This window comes from Ursus maritimus, unplaced genomic scaffold (genome assembly GCF_017311325.1).
Source record: "Ursus maritimus isolate PB19 unplaced genomic scaffold, ASM1731132v1 scaffold_29, whole genome shotgun sequence".
Classification (NCBI taxonomy): domain Eukaryota; kingdom Metazoa; phylum Chordata; class Mammalia; order Carnivora; family Ursidae; genus Ursus; species Ursus maritimus.
In genome coordinates this window covers 17346599-17374469 of record NW_024425452.1, presented here as the reverse complement: position 1 = coordinate 17374469, position 27871 = coordinate 17346599, and positions in this window count along the sequence as shown.

Genomic DNA, 27871 nt, shown 5'->3' with positions numbered 1-27871 from the left:
TTCAGTTAAACCGGGTGTTCTTTAAATGACGAATTAACCAAATTAATACTTATTTTGGTAACCAGTGTTAAATTGACAGGACTTGGGCAGTTTTAATATATTTTTTAAAAAGATATTATGAAATAAATGCTTTATTTATATGGATTAAAAAACAGATATATCAGCATTTTATAATATTTTACAAATTACTGGAACTTGGTATCTGTCTTATTTCTCAAAGCAGTTTGTACAAGAATAAGTTATGGGAATAAAAGGCAGCATAAGGAATATAGTCAATGGTATTGTAATAGTGTTGTATGGTGACAGACGGTAGCTGCACTTGTGGTGAGCACAGCATAATGTATACACTTGTCAAATCTCTATGTTGTACACCTGAAACTAATGTAACAGTGTGTCAACTGCACTCAAAAAACAAACAAACAAGCAAACAACTAACAACAAACCAGTTTGTACAAATTCACAAAACAATCCTGAAAATTCAATGAAATAGTTGGCTACATTTTGAATTGAATTGAAATTTGGTGCTATTGTAGATATTGCCTAAACCAGAGAACTGTTTAATCTGTTCTTTCTTCTCTTTAATCTTTTCTTTTCCTTAATCTGTTCTTTTTCTGAGCTATTTAATCTGTTTAATCTGAACTTTCCATCTGGGAAGGTTGATATATTTTAAATTTAGACACATTAGGTTATTTCTCACAGTTTAAAAAAAAAAGGCTGGGGGCGCCTGGGTAGTGCAGTCGTTAAAGCGTTCGCCTTCGGCTCAGGGCGTGATCCTGGCATTCCAGGATCGAGTCCCACATCGGACTCCTCCGCTGGGAGCCTGCTTCTTCCTCTCCCACTCCCCCTGCTGTGTTCCCTCTCTCGCTGGCTGTCTCTCTGTCACATAAATAAATAAAATCTTTGAAAAAAAAATAAAAAAAAAAATAAAAAAAGGCTGGACAAAGAAATATTTCTTTTCTCTAGCAATTCAATTATCAGCAAATGTTAATCAATAGCAATAAAACATGTTAAGGTAATTTAAAAAACACCAGTTAAAATGAAGCAAGCTGGCCAGGTCTGACGACACAGAGGTGGTCCTGCAGGACCAGACAAAAAGGGTCCTTGGTTTCCTATAGGATGGAAATCAAACATGAGCTGAGAGGAAGTAAGAACAGAGTTTATTGAAGGCATAGAGAAAGCAGATACAGACAAGAGTGTCTAGGAGACTCAGAAAGGAAAAGGAGCATGAGTCTTAGCTCCACTTGGGGGTCTGGAGTTTTCATTGAGGTCCATGGTCTGGTGTATGTGTCCTCTCAGGAGTTCAGAAACTGGTCAAACAAGTCTGAGTGCTCAAGTGTCCTCTACAAGTCACTTATGCTGGGGAGTCAAGGGTCTTGTCATCAAGGTATTTGGAATCAGTGGTCTTGGAGTCTGTTCATTATAGACCTCACCGGATGACTCCTTAGATGTGATCTGTTGTGCTGGAAGACTCCAAAGAAATCATTAATTCCTTGACCTTTACGAGGAGGACATACATTAAGACATGTGTAAGGGGGTGGTGGTGTGCATGTCCTAGCAAGAATAGAAACAGGAAAAGGAGCAAAAAACACCCCTAATTTTTTACATGGGGTTAGCTTCAGTTTTCCTGTCTCAAAAACAATAAGAAATACAATGCTAGTAAAATGAATTACACACAATGCACGATATTGTTAACATTTTCTAATTTAATATTTTGGCTAGCTTCCCACAAATGTAGCAATTTAGAGCACAATTTGAAGATTTGGCCAATTTGGAACATCTCGATCAAACTATAAGGCCCTAGAAATGTAAGTTCTTGTAATTTCCAGGGTAGTGAGTCCTTCCCTCAATGAGTTCAAACAGAAAATCTGCATTATAAGCATTGACGCTGTGGTTGAATGTTTTGGGATTCTCATATTGTCCTTCCTGTCTTCATTTTTCAACAGCTTTCAAAACACAACAGCTGGCCGATCAGGAGGTTTTTTCCCAGAGCCATTGGCCACTGTGATTCTCTTTGTGTTCTTGATGGCTATAGATAGCTGCTAGGCCAGCATCTGCCTGAGACACAACTACAGTGAGAAATTCACAATCACAACTTTAAGCCTCTGGCTCTTTGTAATTTATACAGGGGCTCAGATTGTTATATACACCTGAAAAAATGAGTATCTGTTTACCAGGGAAAGTAGGAGAGAAAACGGGGAAAGAATATGGAAAATAAATGAGAGTTTAATAGTCTGTTCATTTCCTGTTACTGGACAGAAAATCTTTTTGAAACAGCATGAAAATGACATGAATATGGTTGTTTTTAGAGTTCTCAAGTTCAGGTAAATTCTCTAGAGAACATGTTTAGCTGCCATATTCAATATCAGGGTATGCTGAAAGCTCTCATTACGGATTAGTCTCTAGGAATAACAGACCCCCATATTGATTAAAAACCAATCACCCTATGCCAACAGAGTTCTGGGAACAGGGAAAATCATTAAAAATGTAAAATAAAAAAAACAAAAACAGAAACAAAAAAACCAATCACCCTACCATAGTTGTATAAATTCACTTTCATGTATAAATCTGCATATATGAATATGTTTTTTACACATTCCAGTATTATATGGTACACATGATATAAAAACTTGTCCTGTGCTTTTTTCTGTGAATTAACGGATATTTTATCTTGCATTTGTACTGCATTAATGGATGTTTCTGTAATTTATATGAATAAACTATTTGCATCTTTCCACAGATTTCTGAAACATAGCAGTTTTATTGCTACTTTGAGGAAATATAAATAATAAGGGTGGCCGTAAAATTTTAGCTGTTTGAAGCATTTGATTTTAATTTCTGTGGGCTTGAGCATCTGTTTTCTGTCATGAACTGAGTTATATTGCCTGTTTTTGTACTGATCATCATTTACTTAAGAATGAAAAATAAAGGCCTGTAGGAAAGTTTAAGCACTACTTACTCCTATTTGGTTTGGGTAACTTTACGTGTGATATTTTGAATAATTAAGGCCGGTGGTCAGAATTTTTTGGGAAGAATGCAAAAAAATTTAAATTTTTATTTGTTTAATAATACCTGAAACTCAAATTATTTATACATAGCAAGTTGTAGCTTTAAAAGATAGAAGATATCTAATCTAGGCTCAGAAGATAAACTTAATAACATTTGGCTGAGTAGTAAAATCTTTTCTTATGACTGCAATCACAGATCTGTATATTTGTCTATATCTACTTGCACATTAGGTATGTGTATCCATGATATAATATGGGAATCATATTTCAAAATCATCTAGATATGAAGGTATAACCCAAACTTCTACATAATCAATGGACATCCCCCAAGATAGTAAATATTTAGACTATATATTAGAAAGCAGTAGGAACAGAAACCACAGGTATTGGTGGGGATGTGGAGAAAGGGGAACCATCCTGCACTGTTGGTGGGAATGCAAATTGGTGCAGCCACTCTGGAAAACAGTATGGAGGTTCCTTAAAAAGTTAAAAATAGAACTACCCAAGACCCAGCAATTGCACTACTAGGTGTTTTCCCAAAGAATTAAAAAATGCTAATTTAAAGGCATACATGGACCCCGATGTTTATAGCAGCCAAATTATGGAAACAGCCCAACTGTCTATCAACTGATGAATGGATAAAGAAGTGGTATATATACACAATGAAATATTACTCAGCCATAAAAAAGAATGAAATCTCGTCATTTATGATGATGGATGGAGCTAGAGTGTATTATGCTAAGCGAAATAAGTCAGAGAAAGACAAGTACCATGTGATTTTTGCTCATATGTGGAACTTAAGAAACAAAACAAACAATCGTAGGGAAAAAAAAAAGAGAGAAAGGCAAACCAGGAAACAGACTCTTAACTCTAGAGAACAAGCTGATGGTTACCAGAGGGGAGGTTAAATAGGTGATGAGGATTAAGGCGTACACTTGTGATAAACATGGGGTGTGGTATGGAAATGCTGAGTCACTATATTGTACCCCTGAAACTAATATTACATTGTATGTTAACTAACTGGAATTTAAGTAAAAAACTTTAAAATACATGAAAAAAAGAGAAAGTAGTAGTGACAATTTTATAAAATAATGTTGGAATGGAAAAAAGCACAAAAATGGAGCAAGACACAAAGCCTACCTACATTAGAAAAAGACTGATAAATGTACTCAAAGCATTTTAAAAAGTTACAAATAAAAATAAAAACAAAAGCTGAAGACAAATGAGAAAGGCTCATTTTCTTTAGTATAAAAGAAGCTCTTATCTTTAAATAAAAAAGGCAGGAGACTTACATAGTCAATTCACAGAAAAAGAAGCTAAGGCTCACTCATAATTAGACGCATGCAAATTAAAGCAACAAAACTCATTTATCATGTCCTTTGGAAAAAATGAGCTTGATCATACCCAAATTTGACAAGGGTCTGAGGAAATAGGTGAGACATATGTTTCTGCTAGCTATATATTTGTGTTAACTTTCTGAAATGGAATTTTGCAGTATCTGTGCGATAGAAAAGGCACATAGTTCTGACCCAGCAATTGTACTGTTAGGAATTTACCCCATTGAGGTATTTGCAACCGTATGTCAAAACACACACCCACACCCACACAACACACACATCCTCTATAATATCTAAATGTTAGAATCTACTGGATATCAATTCTGATTACATGAATATTAGTAATCTACATGAGTGGAATTCCATGGGTTCCATACAAAAAGATGAAGCAAATCTGTACATGCTGATTTGGAAATATCCTCATGATATTTTTGGGAGGAAAAAGAGCAAGTTTCAGGAGACAGTACATAACACAATGTAGGTATTATGCTCCCATTTGTGTAAACAAAATAATAACCAAGAAATCCTGAATGTAGGCTACATGGCAAGATTTATACTAATCGCTTTTCAAATTTCAATATCAAAACAACCCTTATCTCCCCATACTGAGGATTAGAAAAGATTTGTAATTTTCCCAAAGTTATGCAAGTGGCCAAAGCCATTTACTTGAATTAAGTTCCCGTCTCAGTATGTAATTGCTAAGGCTGTTGGGGTCAACTGTTTAGGAATGTTCCTGAAATTTAATAAATTACAGTTACAGAAAGAACATGGGCACAACCTCCACAGAGAATTTCATGTAAAAATGAGAGTTCATGCTATATTTCTTACCATATCTTATTTGCATATCTGGTAGTTTCTTCTTTTTTTGAGAAAAGCATACACATTTGCACCTCTTTCCTTTAAAAACATAATAGTCCAATTTTGGAATGTAGCTTTTTAAAATGAGTTTAAGGTCTTCTAACAGTCACATAAAGTAAGGTGCTTTGGGGCAGGGGAGACCGGGTTGTCGCTCACAAGACAAAGCAGTGGTCTCTTGCGGAGCTGCATGGGTTCCCTACCTTTGACACCAGATGTCTTGTTTTTCTCATCTTGAGATGATACATGTGATGTAGGGCATCAGATAAGGCTCAAGGGCTTTACACCAAAGTACCTCATCAGCTCAGCAACACTCACTAGCACTTCTTAAACCGAAAGGGCAATTGTTTCCTGCCTTTTCTTTCTTCTTTTTCCCTTATGCATAATTCATGCAAGATTATTCGTCTATGTTTATCATGCTACTCTATGATCTAACTGAAGATTAGAAATGAGAAAATAAAACTCCATCAGTCATAGATTCAGAAATAATCTCTTGCTTTTAAACATAATCAATTTATTTTGCTCCCTGAATTGAAATTCTCATAATTTTGAAATCTGAAATATCCTTGTTCAGAAAGCAGTACAATAATGGTGAATAACAGTAGTGTATACATCTGTAGCCTTACAAATGGATTTGCAACTAGCAGTAGAGAGCAAGCTAGTTTTCTAACACTCCTAAATTAAACTTTTACAATAACTTAAAAAATGAGCCATGAAACGGATGACCTAGATTAGTTAGTGTAGGGTATGAGCTGTGAGAACAAAGACACCCTGGGATGGAGGGACTCCAGCCAGCCAGCACTATGGCCCTCTTTCAGTTAGTGGTCCAAGGTAGGTGGGTAAGTGGCCTCAGGCTGACGGGCCACTCTTCTATCCCCAAAAATGCTGGCCTCAAAACTATTGCAGCCTTTTTTAGCTGCAAGGAGAAAGAAAGAAAGAAAGAAAGAAAGAAAGAAAGAAAGAAAGAAAGAAAGAAAGAAAGAAAGAAAGAAGAGAGAGGAAGGAAGGAAGGAAGGAAGGAAGGCAGGAAGGCGAAGCATTCTTGAAAGGCAGGTGATGCAGAAATGGAACATTTCTCTTTGCAGAGCCCATTGGTAAGAACTTAGACACATAGCCAGTCATACCTCTGAGGGAGGCTGGGAAATGTGGTTTCCATCTGGGTGGCTATGTGTTTCACTGAAATGTTATTATCACACACACACGAAAGAGGAGAACAGATGGGGGCAGGGGTAACAGTCAGTCTATCACATGTACCTTTATTTTATATCTTTAAAATTCATTTTATAATTGCATATAAGTTGTAGAGAGGTGGAGATCAATAAAGCATAACGTAAAACTGCTACAATACAAATTAAGATGCATTTTAGCTCTACGCATTTAGTTTAAATGTGCTTTTACTTAGGGTATTGAGTAATTAAAACTAAAATGTCAGGAGTCAATAGTTTAATCCAAGTCATTTGTAGGAGGGCCTATAAGACAAGCTACATTACCCCCTCTTCATTGTAAGAATTCTACAACTGAAAATTCATTCCATGTTCTTGAACTTTTAAAATTCCGTTACCTCTGAGCAAGTTTCTTCATTTAGTCATTCAAGAATTTCTAAATAGGGGCACCTGCGTGACCCAGTTGGTTAAGCGTCTTCCTTCGGCTCAGGTCATGATCTCAGGGTTCCGGGATTGAGCCCGGTGTTGGGCTCCCTACTCAGCAGGGAGTCTGCTTCTCCCTCTCCCTCTGCCCCTCCCCCTGCTTGTGCTCCCCCCACCCCCGTCAGATAAATAAATAAATCTTAAAAAAAAAATCTCTAAATAGATTTAATTTTTCCAATACTTCTGGAAATGTTATTATTTTATTGTTAACATTGTGTCTATATCCTTGGAGTTAGATCTGACATGGACCATTGGTCGTCAAGAGGATGTGACCACCAGTTGATCTTCCAGCTGACCGGGGCAGTGGGAGGTTCCTCACTCTCTGTGGTCCTTATGGTACGTGCTCTGCTTGCCTTCCTCGCGCTGGAAGCTGCCGCAAGGATACAGCCTGGAGATAGTGATGTGTTGTTCAGACTATCTGGATGATATCTGTGGCTGAACCCAGTAAAGGTCTCTACATAAACTTTTAAGATTCTGACAAGCAGGTGCAGAGATTTACTGGTCTTGCGGCTGTCCCCGACAAGCCTCGTATGCAAGTACGCTTGCTTTATTAATCCTGCCACCTACCAATCTGGAGCATTCTACCTCTTTCACCAGTCTCTTCTTACCCTCCCTATAAGGGCCAGTTTACGAACCAACACATACCTCTAAAGTTTTTGCTCAAATGAATTAGCTGTTGTGCATCTGAATAGGGTGCTGTAATTACTGTAACCACTATTGTCAAGTTACTGCTGGAAGTATCAGTAGAGATACACGAGGCTGGACATTTTAAAGAAAAATGGCAGGATATATAAATTTCATAGTTGTTCAGTGTTTTGAATATGGACTCAGAGTTATATTATTTTTTCTATGTGTTCTGCCATGTACTGTGTTAACTTGAAAGGCTAAAGGGTGTTGAGGATTTGGTTTATCGGAACAGGTATAGACACAGTGGGCCAGACTGACAATTCACAGCCCTTTTGGTGATAGAAATAGGCACTAGATTAATCAGGAATGTTTAAGAAGCTTGCGAGCATTCTTGAAAACTTGTTTATTTAACTCTTTCTCTGCAGAAAGATAATACTTTTTCATTCTTCGTTGCTATAGATGTTATGGCTACGTACCCTTCATTTTTGTGATTTTTAAAAATAATAGCAGAATTGTGAACTTCTCATTAACGTGTCTTCAGGTTAAATACATTTCGTGTAGCTTACGCTTGCCATTAGGGCTAAGAACCTAAGTATACTTGGAATAGAACCATATTTGACTTACATTGCAAAATTTTTCTATTAGAATTCTTCTGATAATACTTCACACATTCCATAGCCATCTATATGCTAATATTTCCAACAAATTATTAGATGCTATTTCTACATAACCTTTTTCTCAACAAATGACCTGTCATGTTCATAATGGCCTCAATTTTTGGTGGCAGTTTTAATTTTATCTAGCAAAAAATTGAAGGCCCATAAAGAAACTAATTACATAGTTTCACAGTTAATAATATGGTTTCTAGTTTTAACACTTGTAATGTGCAAATTTATCTGGTTAAATTTTTAAGATCCAAGGCCTTTTTTTTTTTTTTTATTAAAGCATGTAGAACCTTTTAGAAGCAACATAGAAGTTTTCATACCATGGACTTAGAAACATTGAATGTTGATTTTCTATTACTGTTATTGATTTTTTTTTGTTAATCCTAAACTTTATTTCTGTTATACATACATGTCTTATTAAGGTTCTCTCTTTGAAGAATTAATCACTCTCCATAACATAATCGGAAGAAAGACATATCAGCTGAAAAACTCATGTGAGTTGTTTACCAATAACATTACGTATCTGAAACCTAGAGATTTTAAGCAGTATGACTCTTAAGTTATACTGTTTTTCTGAATACTGACCATTGGTTGTCAGGCCAGCGGTGCCAAGGAAATTCACAGTGTGGAGAATTATTTCATCTGCATCTAGGTGATCTTAATAAAGACCCAATTAAAAAAATAATTTGATACAAAACTATATATCATTTGATATAATTTTAAGAAATAAATATTTAAAAACCGATATTAAAATGTAGGACTTTTAGAAATTTTCAGTTGATACTACCCGTGATAACTTGCAGAAAGAATTTCAAACGGGAAAAGCAAAACAAGAGAGGAAAAGAGACAAAAGGAGAGGATCTTAGAAAGTAAGAGATTCACAACAGAGACACCGAGAGAAAAATCTATGAGGAAAAACTATTGAGAAAAAGGAAGAAAAATAAGGAGTTTGAAATAAAGTCAAGGTTTACTGAACTCTTAGGCTTATATTTTCTGGCAAATGTTTTCTTTAATGTACAGAGATCTGAGTATTCCTACATTTCTCTTCTGATCATGGAAGAACGCTGTCATTCATATGTCCATCTGCAGATGCAGGATTTCCATATTGACACCAGGAAGGCTCTAAGCACATCTTGTCAACTTGTTATTTTGGTTTCCAAATCTAATCTGAAAATATGCTTTCCTCCATTCTATTCCCTTAATTGCTTTCTCTCATAATTGGTTTGGTGAATGAATGACTTAAATGTATTCATTGTGTAATGGCATTGCCCTACTTTACATAATTTATATGATTATCCATTACATTATTTAATTATTTTTCTCATTTTATTTCATAAGGCTTTTGGGGCACAGCTTAGTTGAAAGACATATTCAGAAAAGCTCACACATACTGTTCTTTAATGTCAAATTACTATTTCCATTAAGCTTAATGGTCCTTCGGAGAAATTGACTTTTGAATATACAAAACTATTTTATCATTTTGATTGAAATAATTTTAATTTGGGCACTTTGTTGTCTGCAGCACATTGAATGTGTGCATGATTGGGCTTAACTGCACACACACACTCAGTGGATCTATCATAGAGCAAATTGTGTGTTTTATCATTCATTCTCATTACTACTGGTTGACTTTTGCATTTTAGACTCCAACAAGAATAATGTTGCTAAATGACTGTAGCATGTTGATTCAGAAGTCAACTTTCTAGTCCTTGAAAATTTCAGAAATAAGCCCTATTCCTCTTCAACATAAGAAATTTAAAGTAGAGACTGAAATCTCACGTTACTTACACTGTCATAATACTGTAAATGTAGTATGTAATCCCACATTTGATGCTACTAAATGAAACACTTGCAGCAGTGATGAAAGCAACTGAAATTTCAGCTCTGGATTATGTAGAAGAGTTGGATGATATTTCTTCCCCTGTGTCTGATTGACTAATTTGTTTAGAAGACAGGAAGATAGGAAGACAGACAGTTTGTAAACTTGATTTTTGAAAGGCAATTTCTGAGAATTTGTGTTTCTCTAATAAGAAGCAAATTACCATTAAAGGACTATCCCACGACTGGTTTAAAGTGTTTGGCTCGTGTCCATCTCTTCTGCTTCTCAAGAGCCCATGAAGATGGGAGCAAAATAATAGAGAAGGAAAACCACTGTTTTGAATTTGCTGATACAAATTCAAAAGTCTCTCAGTGAACAAAAATCATTGATCTGAAAGAGTCTGTGTTCTGGTGGAGAGTGATCGGCAATAAGCATGATGAATTAGTAAACTAAATCTTGGGTTCAAATGTTAACTGTTATGGGAAAATGGAGCAGGTAAGAGACATGGGGGTGTTGGAGTGGCTAACTCTCAAGGAGACGCTGACATTTGAGAAAAGACCTGAAGAAGGACAGAGAGTGAGCATGCAGGCATCTGAAGGAAGAGTATTCCCAGAAGAAAGAAAGTCAGTGCCAAGGTCCTCAGGCAGAAATTTGTTCTGTGAATTTGAGGGACTAGAAGGAGGCCAATGTGATATGAGCAAGAGTCATAGGAGAGAAGGTCAGAGAGATAATGGCTTTGGTTTTTGCTCTGAGTAAAGAAAACATGTGACTTACATTTTTAAAAGACCTCTTTGGATGCTTGCTTAAGAATAGACTGAGGGGGACAAGGCTGATGAAAAGCAGTTAGACGTTCTGGCAATAATCCAGGTGAGAGATGGTGGTGGTATGGACCAAGGTCATTGGTTAGAGTTTGGATGAAACAATTGAAGTATGAAATTTTGAAGGCAGAGCTAGAGGATTTCCTGATGGATCAGATGAGAGGAGTGAGAGGAGAGAGTCAAGAATGATTCCAAGGGTTTTGATCTGAGAAACTGGTGAGATGGAATTGCCCATCCTGAGATGGGGAAGGCTGTGGGAGGCACAGGTCTAGGAGAAGATCATGGGTTCAGCTTTGGATCCACTAAATTACAAAGTTCTATTACTCATCTAATTGATGTTGTGGAAGAAGTTGAAAGAGGAGGAGCTTCAGAGGAGAGGTTAATTTTTGATATCTAATTGGAAGTCATTTGCATGTAGATACTTAAAGCAAAGTTAGTGAATGAGATTACCAAGGGGGTGAATATAAATAGAGAAGACGCACTGTCCAAGCGTTCCAAGGCTAAGCTATGAGAGACTTTTGGCTGACTAACAATCCAGGGAGGAGTATCAATCTCAACAATGAAATAGAGTTTAGGAAGATGCAGCCTGGACCATGAGTGAAGGGAGCTGTGGCTGACTTTGCAGCAGAACCCTGGAAATCTTCCCAATTGAGACTTTGCATGATGGGAAAAGGCAGGCATGAAGAGGCCTAGTTATTGCCTTTTAGGATTGCAGTTGAGAATTCTAAGTCTATATTTTAAATGAATTAATGTTTGCAAAGCATTTAGAAACAGTGCCTGATATAGCATGTTAAACTAGTGTTTGTTAACTAGATACATTTACTAAATACTCATCAATCTCCCTGACCCTTCAATCCTCTTGCCAACATCTCCATAAAAAATGGCTTGGAGTCAGACTTCTATCCTCATGTAAAAATATCCAAGAAATGTTCTTTAATTTAACATGGAGGAAATCCTAATTTGTTAGTAATAGATTTTTGCAGTTAAGAGACTTTCTTTTTAAAGTAATTTCTATGCCCAAATGTAGCACTTGAACTCACAACCCAGAGATCAAGAATCACATGTTATACTGACTGAGCCAGCCAGATGCCCTGGTTAAGAAACTTTTAGATGCTTTGATAAGCCACTTGCAGAGGGAGTGCAAGATTGAGGGGCTTCCTTGAGAGAAAATATGGTCTCTGCCCATTGTCTTGGTAACTAGTAAACTATTATTTTGTAGAATGACGTAAGCAACCTGAGGGAGAAGCTGAACAGCTCCACACAATTTTGGGTGTTTCTTGGGAGCTGTACGTAGGAGGAGGAAGAGAAGAGATTAAGTTGCCGAGTTGGGAGAGAATAAAAAATAGAAATATTTAATGGGGAATTTTATTATGTTTTTTCTGTGCAGTATGTGAAAAGAATGGTTTCCTCCCATCTCTCTACAAAATAGTCAGGCAAATCACTATCTTTTGAATGTGTTGTAAAACTGCATATTTCAATGAATATGATAAAATACTTCTTGTTCCACAGAGAATTTGAAATGATATCAGAGATACGAGATGTTAGACCTTGAATAGCTTTCCTACTTTCCAAGGCCACATAGATTTTTCCTGTTTCTGAGCCTTGGTATCCTTTGATAGCTATTTTAACATTCTCCTATATATTTTCTGCAGAAACCAGTATGAAAGTGTTAGTAAGTGTAACTTGAAAATATATGGGTTAAACAATTAAATAGCTCCCTTTCCTGTAAGAATTCTCCAGACCTTTATTATATTATTTGGCAACATGAATCTTCAAGCAAGGGAATATAATATGCACTCTTTAAAATTAAAAAATGTATTTATCTCATAGGATTCATGGCACACACTTGAAAGAGCCATTCAGTTGTAACTTATTTTTAATCAATTCTTATGTATTGGTTTTATGTTTTTTTTTTTTTTTTCCAGCTACAAAATCCCCACCAATCACAACAAGCTGGGTGCAAAAATCGATTTGTGAATTGAATGGCAAGATGCACAGCTGGGTGACTTTGAATTCTGGAAGACCTCAGTACTCGGTTGAATGGAAAACAAGTAGGTCCAACCTTTGCTGTATTTTGGCACCATCTGGTGGCACTTATGTGACTCAGCTGATGTATCAGTGGGAAGGATTGAGTCTGTTGCTGATAGGGACTTTCAGTGTAGTGGTAGTGATTACAGTAATCTTCTAGTTTCTTGGTGCAAGAAGAGATTGGGAAAGAGAAACTCCCTTCTGCCTCTCTACATCCCTTCTCATATCCTGAGATAGGTCCCCTGTCATTTTCTTGGGTTTATTCCCCTCTACCCACAGAAGATTGGAACTTTTATCTGCCACCATTTGAGAATTGGGCTTAGGTGAAAGATGGGGTCCAATCACAACTGAACCATTTCTCAGTTCAAGTTACCATGGGGTTTTGCTATATAAGTTCTTGGAACTTAGAAAATATGTGTTATACTCTATACACTCTTCAAGGAGGATTTGTTTTGTGATAGTATAAAATGAACAAAGCTTATTTTCTACCTTCAGGCATTAACAGTATAGTGAGGATGACTATTAGCAGATTATTCTAATAGAGTGAAAAAAATGTTTTGTCATTATAGCTAAAACTCAGGACTGGTTACGTCATTTGTGGGGCACAGTGTAAAATGACAATGCAAGACCCTTTGTTAAAAACTTATTAAGAATTTAAAAACAACAATAGCAGCGCATCAAGACAAGCACAAGGCCCAGCCAAGTTCAGGGTCTTGTTCAATGACACAGGTTGCATATCCTGGGGACTGGGACTGTTAATTCTTATTGAATTCACAGTATATTAGGCATGCTTTACATATATGAATTTATTGAGTACCCCTGATAACCCAGTACCCTGATTCAATCCAGTGAGTACTTCCTAGGAACCTTTAAATCGATCTCTCTCCCCAGAATTCCAAGTGGTTTCTATATTGCTATCCTCCAGAAATCTACATTTGGACAGAGGAAAGAGAAAGATGTTGACATCCAGGGGTTGAGACTAGTTCAAGGAGAAAGATGTATGTTAAATCGTTAGGATCGTATCTGCTAAAGGAACAGGGGAGTGATTATGATGCACCTATCAATTTGAGGGGTTCTGCTGGGTGGCTGGGATGGCCTGTCATCAGTCTTCTCGTCTGTTAGAGTCTCCACTGGATGATGGAAGAGCAGAGACCTAGTGGGGTTAAGTGCTGAGTTGGTGGCCCATGTATGATGACACCCTCCACGTGTCCTTGCCCATGTCTATGTTCTTTTCAGTACACCAAGAAACTTCTCTCTTCAAACTGATCTTTTCGTGAATGATATACCTTGATTAGTATCTGTCAAAGAGGACTTATTTTAATTGACAAGATTGACGGTATTTTCATAGTCTTTTCTACTGGTTTAATTATTAATCCATAGTGGAAAGTCTAGAAATCTGTAGGCTGAGTTGGTATAAGTGGAGAAAATAATTCTGTAATGTCTTGCTTAGAATGCCATACGGGAAATATTTAAAGTTGATTCAGTTTTGTGCCTCTTCCAGGTAAATATGAACCTAATATTTGGTTTTGGAGAGTACACATGACATCTACAGATTCACAACATATTTTTTTGAAATGGAGATTATACTAAAAAGCAATTGGGAATTTATTCACATTCTACTCCCAAGATAGTTTTGATTCATATCACTTTTTGCTTTGACCAGAGAGTTTGGCCTAATCTAATTTTAAGTTGTGACTATAAAGTAGAAACTGATTCCACAAGAAGAAAGTTTGTCTTACGACTCATAGTAAACCTTTCTACTACACAGGCAGACCAGGGATCTACCATGGTACATATACCATTCTTATATAATCCTGAACGTAAGTTTTTCTTTAATTCTTTTTACTGCTGTCAATGAAAGAAAATCTAAATTACCACCCAAATATTGCTCGTGTATTTTGTGTTTTTAAAAATTTTTTTAGATAGAGGAGGGGACAGCAGGGGAGAAGGAGGGAGAGAATCTCAAGCACACTCCACACTGAGCATGGAGCCTGACGTGGGGCTTGATCCCAGGACCCTGAGATCATGACCTAAGCCAAAACCAAGAGTCAGATATTTAACCAACTGAGCCACCCAGGCATCCCATGTGTTCATTTTAATTTTGGAAATATGAAAAAAAGAATAACATCTATTTTGATATTTTTTAAAGGCTTGTTTGCTTTTAATGATCTGTGGGAGGGACTATAAGTAGTTTGTTTTTGAAAGAACATTCTTCTTTATTCTCCTTGATGACAGGAATTAATGAATACTTTCACTAATTGTATTTACAAGCCAGAGGGTACATAATGCAGTTACAAGTATATATCATCAAAACACTCTAATTTCCTTGGGGAAGGGTATATTTATCAGATTAGAGTTTTCTTATTAGGCATTCAGTTCTTCATTCCATGAAGCTCTTTCCTCCAAAGAAAAATTGAAAAACATAAATTTAAAACTCATATGATCATTTTTGTAAAAAAAAAAAATCCGTATAAACACTAGAAATAAAAGTCAGCATTTCTCAGAGGTTTCAGTTCTGTCCTTCTCAGCATTTTATACAAAAACCAGTGAGCACCATACTTACACCTTGGATGGAAAAACAAAAATGAATGAAAGTCTTTGAAATTCTGCCATCAGTCTTGAGTAGCCTTTGAAGGGGTAGTTCATATTTATTATGTGATAAGGAAATAAAAAAGGAGAGACATTTTGCTAAGGTGATTGGTTTTTGAAAACACTAGCTGAAACACCAGATAAATTTAGAGCACTAAGTTGCTGTAGAGAGCCAGTAAGAAGATAGGTTATAAAAAAAGTTTGAAACGAAATATCACACCTATAACATTTAAAGTAGACACAAACTGTCTCCTGGAGACCTTAATGATTATATTTCTTTTATATGCTGAAAGAAACACTGTCACCTTTCTATAATGAACTCGATAGTACCTGGAGGCTTTTTAATCTTAGAAGTTTATAGTCATGCATCAGTGCTGAAATTGTAGATCTCACGTGTTTTATGATTGAAGAGAACTCTGGACACGTAAGCCTGGATGTTACTAATGTTCCATTGAATTCCCCTGCTAGTGGGTTTTCACTGTAATTTCAACTCCCTTATTAACAGAAGACAGCAGACTAACAACCAAATTCTAAATGACAAATAAACAATAAAAATTTGAGGAAAAATACAACAAACATAATTAAACCATTTGAATTATTGACTCCAAATGAACCGCTTAAGAGTCCAAAGAAAGTAAATTGTAATTTAGGCTAAACTCATAGGTGTTCATCGCTTCTATTATTTGTGAAACTTTGCTTTTCACAAATTTGCTGTTCATGAATGTCTTGTTTTTGTAAGCAAACATCTTAATATTATATTGCAAAATAGTTCATAAAGCGGTATAACGAAAATGGAATTTACTAAGGAAGGGGGAAGATTTTTCTTTTCAACTAAAGTGTTCAGTTCCAACTTATTCAAGAGTTTGGAGTAGAAAAATGTTCACTTATTATATACAGCCAAACATTAAATAAAAGAAACAATTCTGGCAATTAAAAAAACTGATAGAATTTACTGATATCACTGGAGTGACAATTGTTTGGAATACTTATTTGCAGATTTTTCTGGCGACTAAGTTAAGAGAGAGAGAAGAGGAAGTACAAAGTTGCTTAGCATGATTTCAGACAACTAAATGCCAGCAAGTCACTTAAATTTTCTCTAATTTCTGAAGGGTACTCAGGACAGCTCAAATTAGGCCTTTTCTGGGGCGCCTGGGTGGCACAGCCGTTAAGCGTCTGCCTTTGGCTGAGGGCGTGATCCTGGCATTATGGGATCGAGCCCCACATCAGGCTCCTCTGCTATGAGCCTGCTTCTTCTTCTCCCACTCCCCCTGCTTGTGTTCCCTCTCTCGCTGGCTGTCTATATCTCTGTCGATAAATAAATAAAATTTTTTTAAAAAAATAGGCCTTTTCGTTTTTTTCTCTTAATTCTTTTTTTTGTGTTTTTTTTGTTTTTTTTTTTGTGAATAGCTTATCATTAAAGTATAATATTTCTTTAAATAAAAACAATTATAGGTGAGTAGTAGCAAACATTACGGACAAGTCTCCTATTTTATGGAGTCTAAGAAACAATCATAGGCAACATTTAAAGATTTTTCAAATTTTTGCTTATTTGCACCCTAAAATTGTTGAAAAACAATGTCCATTCTCACACATTTTCAAGCTGACATTTTTAATCATAATTTAAAATGGATGTGAGGATGTAATTTATGATATTTTGTGAATATTGACTTTTAAAAAATAAAACTACTGCATATAATATAGTATAAAATCTATAGAAGCTTTATAGTTACCATTATTAGCTTGAAAATACATGAACAAGCTCTTCTATAACAGCCATAAATTTTCTAATTTCTCTTTTCTTTTGTATTTATGTGTCCAATACACTTCTCCCATAAAATTTTAGATAAATATATCTTTAATGCATAGCATTCCTTTTTAGATCATTATATAAGTTTTTGCAATAAAAATATGTAAGTAAATTAAAATTTAAAACTAAATTTTCCATGGTCAGTGATTCTAGGTGTTAAAAATTTTCTTCTGAATTATCTTACATTCATTAGGATACAATTGATAAAACTAACATAAACAAATTCAAAATTCATTAAGTAAATGTTATCTCATAATAATATGGTTGCAATTTAAAAAATAATTCCTATATCTGTGGATAATAAATATTACTTTTTGCTAGAACAATGTTCAGCTTCAATTCTACTCCTGTTTTTTATTATCATGGGTAAGTACCTAATAAACTTGTTTCAATAAAAAATGGATGTGAATGAGAAATGCCACTTAATCGTTTGTGCCCTTTTGATAGGCATGCAAAATATTATATTATGATGTATTATTGGAAATCATGTTTAAAGTTCAGTCAGCAGATAGTTCTGCCAGATTCTTCAATTTTTTTGATCACCAAGGATTAGATATCATCTGACTAGCACAGAGATTTGTTACCTAGTTATTAGAGTTTGGGTACACAATTATATTTTAATTTTTTCTTTTTTTTTTCATTGTTCTGGAAGTTTTAACATCTTCAGCTTCAGTCCATGAAATATACTATAATAAGATAGAGGGTGGGTAAGATACATAACCTTTCTTTTGTAAAGCAAGGGAACAGCTATTAGAAACAGAGCTGCAACCTATGTGATTCCTATCAGAATGTTGCTGATAGGATAGAAAAAGAATTTGTAACAAAAACCCTTGAGTAAAAAAATAAAAGAAAACAAACAAAATACCAAGCCCTTAAGTAGATCTGTCTTAATAAAGAACCCTTATAGAACTATCCTTGAACACGTAACTTTTTCAAAATCTTTGTGAACCACACTAACTGCATGTTTTATAGGATAGAAACCGAGTAAAAGTAAAAGTAAAAGTAGTGGCAGAGTTGGTATCGGAAATATTATGTCTATATGTGAGCTGGTCTATACTCAAGTTCCCAACTTTGTTGTGTGTGGTTGGACTTATGGTGGATATAGTCACTACTTACTTTGTGGCATAAATTAATTTGACTTGGGGGTACCTGGGTGGCTGAGGTCATGATCCTGGGGTCCTGGGATTGGCCCAGCATTGGTGTCCAACTGGCTCCCTGCTCAGTGGGGAGTCTGCTTCTCCCTCTCCTTCTGACCCTCCCCCCCAGCTCGTGCTTTCTCTGCCTTTCTCTCTCAAATGAATAAATTTAAAAAAAAATTATTAGACATGGCTAATAATGACTAATATCAGACAATTAAGTACAGCTCTGCTTCCTTTCTCCCTAATCAATAAAGCATATTGAAACAGAAGTGAGTGAAATGCATGCTTAATATGCTCTAAATGATTAATTAAATCTGTTTTTCTCTGTGTTTATATGATCTGTCTTGGGGTTCACCTATCATTCCCTCTGCGTCTTTCATTTCCTCTTCAATCCCAAGAATTATTTCAGATTTTGTCATTTTCATCGTTTGGTCCTTTTTAAAGATTCAATTTTTCAGTTGAAATTCTCATCTTTTTCTCGATTTCATCCTTCACTTTCTGTACTTTGAAAACATTCAGGATATTTTTAAGTCATTTTCTGGAAATTCTAACATCTGGGTCATATATGGAGCTACTCCTATTGACTATCTTTTTTCTTGATTGTAGGACATATTACCTAATTTCTTATTATTTGCTGGACATTGTGTATAGAAGAACTATAGACACTGAAGTAGATGTTATTTTCCTCAAAGGCAGCCCTTTCTTTCTTTTGTCAGGAAGCTAGGAGAATGGGTTTATCACTTGGATATTGAGCTGGATTAGGACTGGGTAGCAGCTTTGGTTATAGTTACTCTGTGTTTTCAAATGCCTTCAGGGAAAATCTTTTCTTGGACTTTAATTACAAGTCTTTCTTTTTCATCACGATTTTATCATCCAGGTGTTATGTCCTCTGTCTTTTCAGCCCGACTTCTAGCCACAGAGCCATGAATTCAGCCACAGTCCCAAAGGGACTCTTAGAAGGTGGATAGAACTAGCTGCAATGTGGCTCTCTTCCACATCAAAATGCATTATGCCAAACTATGTGGTCATTAAAAGCTATGCCAATTTTTCTTTACCCAAGTAGGGTCCCTTACATTGTGTAAGGCCTCTGTCAGCCCATGCTTAGATTTGGCAAATACCCTGAAATAGGAAAACCAGTCATTCTTATCTAGGAATGTCTTATTTCTCACTGAAATTTATTTTCTTTAAACTTCTTTGCAAGTCTTAAAGCAAATATAAAACATGATTTTATAGTTATCTATTTTTCCCCCTGGTTTTACCACGGCAGCAAACTACACCCTATCCAGAAGTGGAAGTCACTATTTTTAAAGAATAAAAACTTGTTCTTGACAAATTTGACAAATTTTGGTTCTCTGTTATTAAAAACAAATTATTGGTGACGGATGTCAGAATTAATTGTGACTTGAGAGATCTGAAAATTTTTATGCAGTTTTTACTTATTTGTTTTTATTATTTGTTTTATTATGTTTCTGAACTGTTCTTATTAAAATACACAGTGATTAAAAAAAAAATCAAGGTCCTCTTGAGGGATTGGAAGCTCTGGTAGCACTGGTTAGGCGTTTCCAAGTGTCAACTTTCATCTAGAGCTGGGCAGTCTCTTTCTTTTTTATAAGAGTCATATGCTCTCTACTTCCCTATTGTCCTCACTTTCTTCCAGCCTGGCCCCTAGAAACATCTGCCCTAGGGACAAAGATGCAAATGCGATGGGTAGAGTAGGATGTAGTGGTGGATGTAGCATAGAGTTATGCTCCCTTTAAGATCTCCCTTTAAGAGAACCTGCTGCAGAGAACATAGTTGTCTGACGTCTCCAGCTGCCGTACCTTCAGATCCACTGTGGTGCTCATCTGTAGACCATGTTCTTCCTGGGTTGCTCCCAGACAATGATAGAGCACAGATCACGGAGATACCAGAGGTCCACCATTTCTGCTCAGTGTGGGACTCCTCTAACAGGCAACTTTTGCATGGAGACTTCACCAGCCTAACTGAGACAGTCTCTGAACAGCCTTACTCATGGCCTGGCAAAGAGGCTATTGAGGAGGACCCCATTCTGACTGGAATGTGTGGCATGGACAGTCTCTGGAACACTGTGGCAGCCCAGCTGCTGCAGATTTAATGTAGTGACCTGGGATGATATCCCAGTGGAAAGGAACGTCTTGCTGCTGTGATCATGTAAGCAACTACAAGGTAAAGGTTGAGGGTGGAGTTGGACAATGATTATAAAAACAGTAGAATTGGCTGGTTTTTATCAAGCTGTACTGTAGGCCTGCAGAGGGATATTGAGAAACTGAGTGTGGTAAACACACTGTTAAAGGCTAAGTGTGAGAGCCAGGGAATATACCTGGTGAATTATAAATAGGTCCTTATTCCTTCAGAGGAAGAATGAACATAATGAGGAGTAGATGGACTTGATGTTTAATGTCACAGAGCTCCAGAGACATTTACATGCTTAGCAAGGAAAAAAAAAACCCAAAAAACAAAACAAAACAAAAAACTTAGAGAGGACAGGTTTTTTATGCTAAAATAAGGCCCTTAGTTGGGAAAACATGGGGCCCTGGAATATAATCTAGGAAAATCTGGGTAAATGCCCCTGAGAAATTTGACTTTGTAGACCTCTCCAAACCCTCACAGTTTACAGAGGTGCTCCGTACCTCCCTAGTAAGAGTGAACATTTCTCCTGTATGAAAAGACACTGCAGGGGCCTCTTCCCCACAAAGCAACACGTGTTCCACTCTGGCTGCCTCAGCTCCTCTCTTGGCTGTAAAGCCAGCAAGTAGTTTTAAATCACCAAGTAAACCTGCTAGATCATGTGGGCCTCATAATGGAAGAAAGAGATTATACTCTGGGCAAGCTGCAAAAATTAGTTAGTATGTACCAGCAAGAGCTGGGGAATGGCACTGTTATTGGAATTTTATGGTGATCAAGGGAGCCAGAACATAGGTTAGGTAAGGAAGAATTCATTAATTTGGGGACACTTTTAAGGACGCTGGGTTTAACACCCCGGCAAGAACTCTAGGGGATAAGGAAAACTTGCTGAGATGAGAGCTAAGGGAGCTCTTAGAAGCCTTGAGAAAAGGATTATGGCCCATTCTGAGCAGAGCAGAAATGCCTTAGTTGCCCTTTAAGATGGTAAGGAAGGAATAAGTGCACCAAGGGAAGTATATGTACAGGGGTAGATATATTACATGAGACCAGAAGACCCACTAGAAGTTTATACCTGCTGTGAGTTGTTAAAAATAGCATATCTTAATCCAAGGGGTTAGAAGCCCTGGGGAAAAACTTCAGGTATCCATTGCCATTTGCTGGGATAAATGACAATTAGATGCTTCTCATTCCTCTACCTTTAGTCAGGTCACAGCAGAGCTTACAACCCAGAACGTAAGAAATAGAGAAAAATAAGAATTTTATGAACATGAATCATTTTCTTCTTCATAATCCTCCTTTTTATTGATGTTTCTACGTCACCTCTCTATATAGACAGAGCTTAAAGCAATTTTGAGACTTACTTAGATAAAGGACTAAATGAAGGGTTGAATTTTGACTGAGTCATCGCAAAGGCAAAAGGGATAAGAGAATATACAATGCATTGAGGGAAAGGAAATAATTCAGTTAACCAAAAGGAGTGAGGAAGTATGATCGATTAAACTAAACAGGAACTGTAACCAGATACCATATCCTGAAGACAGTAGGGATCAATCGTATTTGAGGCATGTATTTCTGGAAGCCAAGAGCTAGACAGAGCAAGACCTAGGTGGGATATTACATTTTCCCAGGCACTAAATGATGAAAATTTGAACATGCTCCTGCAAGTTTGGATGGATAATGTGACGGTTAATTTTATGTGTCCACTTGACTGGGCCACGGGGTATTCAGATATTTGATTCAACTTTATTTCTGGCTGTGTCTGTGAGCGTGTTTCTGGATGAGATTAACATTTGAATCATAGAATGAGGAAAGAAGATTGCCCCCCCAACCCAAGTAAAGATAGGGTTTATTCAATCTCTTGAAAGCCTGAAATGAATAAAAGGCTTAGTAAGAAAGAATTCTCTCTCTTTGCCTGATTGTTTTCAAGCTGGGAAATTAGTGTTTTCCTGTATTTGGACTCAGACTGGGACTAGAATTTATAGCATGAGCTCTCCTGTTTCTCAGGCCTTTGGACTCTGACTAGAGCTTACTGGCTCTCCTGGGTCTGGACTTTTCAGCCTCCATAATCATATAAGTCAAATCCTTATAATCTCTCTCTCTGTATATATATATCCCTTTGGTTCTGTTTCTCTAGAAAATCCTGGTGAATACAGATTTTGGTACTGAGAAATAGGGTGCTGTGTAACAAGTATCTAAAAATATGGAAGTGGCTTTGGAACTGGGTAATGGGTAGAGACTGAAAGATTTGAGGTGTATGCTAGAAAAAGCCTAGATTGCCATAAAGGGACTATTAAAGGTGATTCTGTGGGGATTTAGAAAGAAGAGAAGCTGTAGAGAAAGCTTCCATTTTCTTAGAGAATATACAACTAAGCATGAACAGAGTGTTGGTAGAAATATGCATAGTAAAGGCCATCCTGGTGAGGTTCTCAGATGGAAATGAGGAGCATGTTATTAGACAATGGAGAAAAGATGATTCTTGTTATAAAGCATCAAAGAACCTGGATGAACTGTGTTCTAATGTTTTGTGAAGGTAGAATTTGCAAGTGATGAAACTGGATATTCAGCTGAGGAGATTTCTAATTCAAAAAGTGGCTTGGTTCCTTCTGGCTTTATAGTGAAATGTGAGAAGAGAGAAATGAATCAAAGAAGGAAATGTTAAGCAAAAAAGAGCCAGAATTTAAAGATTTGGAAAATTTTCAGCCTATCTATCTATATTGCCAAAATGAGAAGGCTTGCTCTGAAGAGAACCATAAGAGTATGGCCGAACAATCATTTGCTAAGGAGTTTATCAGTGTGAATGAACCACAGACCTAATCAGCTACCTGAGCAGAAACACTGCCAGTTTGAACTGAACGGACAGAGACAGGATGAAATGAAAACAAAAACAAAAACAAAAACAAAACCGCTGTACGACTTTTAAGGTCCTACCAGACTGGACCGTAGAGTTATTTGGCAGCAAACATGAGCTATTCTTCAAGACAAGGAAAGAATGACCCTGAAAGTGATTCAAAGATCACCAGGGCTACCTTCTCAGTCCCAAAGTGGGGTGGGGGGGACATTACCTCCGTTTCAACAAAACGACAGCAGAAGCCTGGAGACCCAGGCCCAGTAGGACTTCAGAGGCAGGACAAAAACCCCACTGGGTCCTGAAGACAGAGTATCAACCCAAAGAGAGTTATTCTTGAGCCCTAAGATCTACTGGTGTTTACCTTGCTGGGTTTTGGACTCACTTGGGGCCTATCACCCCTTTTTCTCTTTGGATATCTCCCTTTTGGAAGAAGAATGTCTATCTGATGGCTAGTGCACTATTTATTTTGGAAGCACATAACTTAACCTGGTTTTACAAGTTTACAACTGGAGAAAAATCTGCTTCAGGATAAATTGTACCTCAAGTCTCACCTATATCTCATTGAGATAACATTTAAATGCAAGTATGGATTTTAGAGTTGATATTGGAGTGAGTTAAAACTTTTTTTTTTTTTAAGATTTTATTTATTTATTTGACAAAGAGAGAGAGACAGCTAGCGAGAGAGGGAATACAAGCAGGGGGAGTGGGAGAGGGAGAAGCAGGCTTCCCACTGAGCAGGGAGCCCGATGCGGGGCTCGTTCCCAGGACCCTGGGATCACGCCCTGAGCCGGAAGGCAGACGCTTAACAGCTGAGCCACCCAGGAGCCCCAGGAGTTAGTTAAAACTTTTGGGATTGTTGGGACGGAATGAATACCTTTTGCATCCAAGAAAGACGTGAACTTTGGCAGGCCGTGGGTGGAATATTAGAGGCTAAATATTTGTGTCCTCTCCAAATGCATATGTTGAAGCCCTAATCCCCAATGCGATGGTATTTAGAGGTGGTGCCTTTGGGAAATAATTTGGTTTAGAGAAGGTCATAAGAGTCAGCCCCCATGGTGGATAAATGTCCTTATAAGAAGAGGAAGAGAGACCAGAATTCTCTCTCTGACACGTTAGGACACTAAAAGAAGGTAGCGAACTCCAAGTCGGAGAAAGCCTTCCCCCAGAACCAAATTGGCTGGCACCTTGATCTTGGACTTTTCAGCCTCCAGAACTCTGAGAAATAAATGTCTATTGTTCAAGCCACCCAGCCTATAGTATTTTTTTATAGCAGCCTGAGCAGACTAAATCAGATAATGAGAGGGAAGATGCAACAATTACTTGGAAGTTTCTAAAGAAATTAAGAATAATCATGTCATCTGCAAGGAGAGGGATTTTCAGAAAAAAGAAGAATGTGAAAAAAAAGGAAAAGAGAGGTTTTAAAAGCAATGATGATTACTCACTTGGAACATATTGGAGAGGAGGTGTCTGTGGAGTTGAAGTCTTCAAGTGGAGATGTTTGACACGTAGTTGGGTATATGGATCTAGAACAGGTGAAAGCTATTTGGAATTGAGATGCAAATTTAAGAAATTTAGTTCATAATGGGAACATCATAAATATGTACAAGAAAATAACTCTACGAAAGAAGTAAATTTCAAAATGAAAAAGATACATATACAGTGTCCTAAAAATAAAAAAATATATATTATTTAGGTTTATCATTGAAATAGTGGGCTGAAAGAGACAATTACAGTTTGTCTAGTCCATCATCATCTTGCCTCCTGGGAGCAAGACCCATTCCAGTCAGAATATTCCAGTCACTTATGACACACTGGAAAGAACCCAGGAAACAATGAGGTTAATGATTCCCCCACCACTTCCTCTTTATCCCAAATTTGAACTGGTTTAGGACTCCCAAAGGTAAGAGTGCTTAATATGCAAAAGTTACAGAAGGGATGTTTCCTTTTTTTTTTTTTTTTTTTTTTTTGCCATCTCAATAATTAGCAAAATTTTCCTATATAGGCAAAATACAGAATCTACTAAATCCAGCCTTTTCTCATGCTTGACTTCAGTGTATCATCTCATTGTGCAGTATTTCTCCTTCTTTATATCTGTAAACAACAAATTCTCTTAGGTAATGTCAGTAGGAATAGAGCCCGCTAAATTCCACTGTGACTGACAAAGAAAAGTGTAAATGCTTTTAGAGAAAGTGTCTAGTAATTATTAAAATGCCCTCATGTCATATCACTTGACTTGTGCATCATTGACTAACCATAAAGAAGAACTAACTTATCATTTCAGCATTCCAGTTTGGACTAATTTAGGTTATACCGATTGCTTAATCAAACATTTTTTTCTTACTTAGGACTTTAAAATATTGAATTGAGGTCAGGGAAAGCAGTAATTTATAGACCATATAGTTCTATTTTTCTAGGTGAGTAAACAGTCACCGAAATGTATAACTCGTCCAAAGACACTTAAATTATTTATAAGCTGTTCACTTTGCCAACCCAACACTCTTTCCATTGCTATCTGCTTCCTTTATAAGATCTTGTGTACTTTCAACATATTACTCTCAGAAGTCTGCAAAATTAAATGAACACAATCCTGTTGGGGTCAACCTCTGTGGAAAGCAGCAGGCTGTGGTGGTGCACACACGACTATGTCCGTTTGTATTTCCCCAAAAGCAGAGCTGGAGACAAGAACGTGGGTGCAGAGAGCTTACTGGGGGAAATTATCTAAAGAAGCAAGATTGAGGGTTGGGGGAAACTGAAGACAGAAGGAAAATCAATATGATTGTGTATTTCTAAGGCCACTCCTCTGAAAAATGAAGAATATATTCCAATGGATATCCTGAGAAACATACAGGGGGCTTCCAAGAATTAACCGTATAGAAAAATGAGAGGTACTTACTGTCCAGCTCATATCCATTGTTTGACGGCCACTGCTACAGCATTAACTAACCCATATTTCTGGGGTGAAATTTTGCAGAGCAATGAGATATCGAATCAGACAGACCTGAGTTCAAATCCTGACTTCTTCATTTTCATATTGTGTTTGTTATTATTACTTAGCATTTTAGAGATGTATTCTCATTTCTCCCATCTATTATTTTAATGTTATCTCATTGGACTGTTGTGAAAAACACTTGTTACGATGGGGCTGTATGTGTTTTTTTCTTTGCATAGTAGAATTTAGCAAATGACAAATTTATTTTGGATATTTTTCAAGCACTTAAAAATTCAATGGCAGAGACAGCATAACCTAATCCTAACACCGTCTGTGGTTAGATTGTATGAAGCCAATTGTCATTGTGCAATTCCTGAGTACATCCAGGGGAAAAAAAGCATGAGTAATGCCAAAATTATTTTTCAGGATTTGGCATATGTATAACTGTGTTAAGAAAATGGGAAAGAAGCCAGTTTTAATAGAATGGCAGTGGCTCATATTTCATGAATATTAAGAATTACAGGATGTAGATAATGGAAATTGAGAAGACTGGCAATTACCACAAGACAGAAATGCTGCTTTTGAAATTTATTCTTATTATATGAGTGCCTGTGCCCTGAAAAAATTACATATATCTGTATAATCCCCAAGGATTCCTCATGATGTATTCCCAGATCGTATATGCATGAGATCAGAGAACTCCAGTTGTTAGCAAGAGAGGAAAGCCTTAAGTATAATGGATTAAATGATTAAAATAGCAATGGATTTGCACTTATGTCTGCATGGAAAAATTGTTAGAGATTAGATCCACCCCAGGTAGATGCCAGAGTTGTAGCTAAATTGTTCTAAATTTCTTGACGCTGTAATGATGACAATGTTCATTTCTTTAAATATATCCCTGAGTGTGCTATGCTATTTGGAGATATATTTTAAGTTGAAGATTTAATCTGGCTTTAAAAATTTGGAATTCTCGTATTCTGCAGTAGAATAAATGTTTGAAAAACTCCCTTTTCAGTTTTGAACACCTTGTGGGTAACAAAAATACATTGACATCTCCTCCAGGAAAGATAATTACAAAATTCACAACTCATAATAAGGAAGATGAACATTGTGAGACTTTTTTCTCCCTAGTTACTATGGGACAGTACCATTTTAACAATTATGTGCTTGAACTCCTTTTTAGTTGTGAGTGGTAAGACACACTTACCAGTTTTAAAATACATCCCAGCCTGGAGGCAAAACACCAATCCAGATAACTCCTTAAAGTCTCAATTCCTTCTATATTTCAGGATATTGAATGGGAAAAGGGGGAGAAAGTATGATGATTATTTACAAGCTATTTATAAGATGAGGACAGTAAAGGGCCAGTAACATGTAGTATCCATGGTTTAGGCTTCATCAGCCTGTGCCTGCAAAACATAGTAACATTGTTTATATCCAAATAAGAACTCCATGAACCTTCATCTCTGGGTTGCTAAACGTAAATTGCTCTCAATGTATTTCCCATTATTTTCAGAAGGGATAAAATGTAACTCCCGATATTCTCATAATCCAGCCAGTTAGCTATAATTACTGGGGGGGGGGATTACTTTGTTCATCTTCTTCTGGTTCCCATCT